The sequence below is a fragment of the Phaethon lepturus genome, unplaced genomic scaffold (genome assembly GCF_000687285.1).
Source record: "Phaethon lepturus isolate BGI_N335 unplaced genomic scaffold, ASM68728v1 scaffold11306, whole genome shotgun sequence".
Taxonomy (NCBI): Eukaryota; Metazoa; Chordata; class Aves; order Phaethontiformes; family Phaethontidae; genus Phaethon; species Phaethon lepturus.
This window is the reverse complement of record NW_010544130.1, coordinates 42659-45485: the sequence shown is the minus strand read 5'-3', so window position 1 is coordinate 45485 and position 2827 is coordinate 42659. Positions and strand designations below refer to the sequence as shown.

General features: G+C 46.7%; 1 protein-coding gene across 2 annotated transcripts in view; it reads left to right on the top strand.

The window, feature by feature from the left end:
- CACNA1S (calcium channel, voltage-dependent, L type, alpha 1S subunit) overlaps nucleotides 1-2827 on the top strand; it is a 49309-nt gene that overhangs the window by 5997 nt on the left and 40485 nt on the right. The window lies entirely within an intron of this gene.

Here is a 2827-nt window from a genome sequence, read left to right as displayed (position 1 = left end):
TTAGTTTCTTGATCTGCTGTTGTCTCTTGCCCTCTCAGCAGGCATTTAGTGGCAGTGAAGATAGTGTTTACTTCTCATTTCCTTGGAAAAAGAAGAAAGGGGTCACTATTGGCAATGTGATATTACATCTTTTAAAAATGAAACCAAGATAGGTCCACAGAGAAGGAGAATTAAAAATAGCCACAGAGAGTTAATTCCTGGGGTGTTCATTCAGCCTTCTGGTGCGCTGGCTGATGAGGTTCTCTAACATCTGTGAGCTCAGGGCAGTTGAGCTCAAGACATGGATTTTTGTTTTCTTCCCTGGCTGAGGGGGCATAACAGGATTTGAAAGGTGCAGTTACCTCAGCTGAGAGGTTAGAGAGGCAAAGCAGAGCTGGGACAGATTGAGCATGGAAAGCAGGAGGTGGGGACAGTGAGAGTGGGGGCTTCCTGCTGGGAGGGGGTATGGGATTTGGCTGAGACCAGGACACCTGTGAGGGCAAAGCTGGAGAAAGCCCAGCAGCATACGCCAGTGTGGCATGACATGGGGACGATGTGGCAGCAACCCCCCTGCAGTGCTCCCAGGCAGGGGCTGATGCTGCCCAAGAAGAATCAACAGCCTTTCCCATTAATGGGAGTCAGGCAGGTGTGTACTGAGTAGTGTCATGTGTAAGTGACATCTATTCATCTATAGTGACATCTATTTCATCTATTTATGTTTATTCTATATTAGATTACGTATGCTATATCCTATTAGGGGATTTTTCAGCCTGTTGCCATGCCAACAGCCCTCTGTATCAGGAGCCTGACAGCCCCAGGCTTCTGTTCTTTCATCCTTGCTCTGCATGTCCCTTTGTCATCATGTTCCAATGGCTTTGTAGGAGCACTCCCAGCTAAGAGCTGAGCCAGACCTCCAACATTTCGGGGCTGTGCTCTGCACAGGGCCTTCAGGTAGTGCAACAAAGGTTTGTTGGAGATGTTTCTTCCTGCAGCAGAGAGATACTGCAATGCATTTAATCTCTCCCTGTCACTTTTTTAATTGCCTCTCTTCATTGCCCAGTCCTCTCCGGAGCGGACTGAGTTTATCTAAAGACCATGAAATTGTTGAGGAGGCAAAATGTATGAGGGGAAGCTGAGTCAGAGCAGTGAGGATGTTGCCTCACGTTATTTGTGGAGGCAGGATTGAGGCTCACTGTCATCGGAGCTCACCACTAATTGGTGTGCAGGAGCCTGTCCAGCCCAAGCTTTCTTCAGAGATTCTTCCTGCATCCCAGGCATTTAATGCAGTGAAAGCCACTCTGCTCTAAAGCTGGGGGTCTCCAGCAAGGAGAGTCTTGGGAAGGGAGGATCTCCTGGAAGAACTCTGTTACCACTTTCTTTCTGCAAAGTTGAAAAACCTGGAGAGTAGCCACACTTGTGACTCTGTCTTTCCAGGACTACTCAGGGAAGATTTGCACACAGAGTTTACACTACATTTAGAATTAGTCTCATGAAAGCTTTGTTAACCAGAACTCATTTTGGGGGGGGTGAAAAAAAGTATATTTAATAACCCATAAATCTTCTAAGAATCCATTTTGCTTTATCCTAGAAAAAATACAGTTGTTTAATTTCAACATATTTAATTATTATTCTTTTTACATTAGATTTCTTCTGATCCAGAAGATTTTTTTAATGCTGTTTTTGTTTAATTTTGTCTAATTCTAATGAAATCAAAATATTTTCTTTGACCCTGGTGAAATGATTTTGACTTTTCCACTCAATCAAAAATTCACAGCATTTATTTTCACTGTGACTTGTAAATTCCAAAGTTGTCAGTGAGGTCCAAATCACACTGTTTGTCTTTCACTAAAAGCCTTGCTCCAGGAGCAAGCAAGTTCAGAAATGTGTTTAGCAGGGCAGGTTATTCAAGGGGATTCACCCAAGAAAATACAAATGTCTGCATGTGAGCTGGCTGCCTGGACTCCATTTATGGTCAACTGGGAGATAAAGCCAAATTTAGAGTAGGGTTTGTCTCATAGGGCAGTTGGTCTCCTCCTGTCGTTCTGGTGGGTGGTGTTTGCCTACCTCTAATAGCTGTGAGAATAGACCACATGCCTGCACACCTCCATGCACAGACTCAGTGCATGGGACTTCAGGAACTGTTGCTCTTTTACCCAGCCTCTTGAGGGATGCCAACTGTATGACCTTCCGCTGCCTCAATCCTCCCCTTTGCTCTGGGCTGGCACCACTGTCTCTGTAGCTCAACCTGGGGTTTTGGGTAGGCATCTTTTGCTCCTCTGATCTCCCTGTTGCTGTCCCTTCCTGGCCCTACTCACAGGTGCTCGGCCACCCCGGGAGCTTTTTCATATACAACTTTGCCATCATAAGGTTTCCCTCTTTCAAGCTCCTTCCCCTAAGGAGAGAGCTGATGAGAGATTTCCACCTTCCCATTGCACAGATTCCAGCTGTGACTTTTGCTGCCCATTGCTGGTGCACAGCTCTCACCCTCCAGTTTGGCCATCAGAGCTGACCACTTGTCCTGAATGCCAGTAAAAATATAGCAGCTTCCAAAGACTGCTCCATCAAGCAGGATGCTCCATGGTCAGCTTGGAGCAGGAAGCTCCACAGCAAGTCTTCCTCTGAAGGGACCTTGCTGACCGTCTGCTCCCAGCCCTGGAGAAGGGTGGATTACCTGCAGCTCCTCTGGATTTCTTTTCCTCTAGTTGGGCTCTCCACTCCCTGGGTCTGACAGGTATCAGCTGAGCCTTTGTCCATAGTGTGTCCAAGACTTTCTCCTGTCCATGGTTTTGCTGGCTGAGGTGGTAGCACCCAGCAAAGCCTTTTCAAACCAAGCAGACCTAGGGCATCT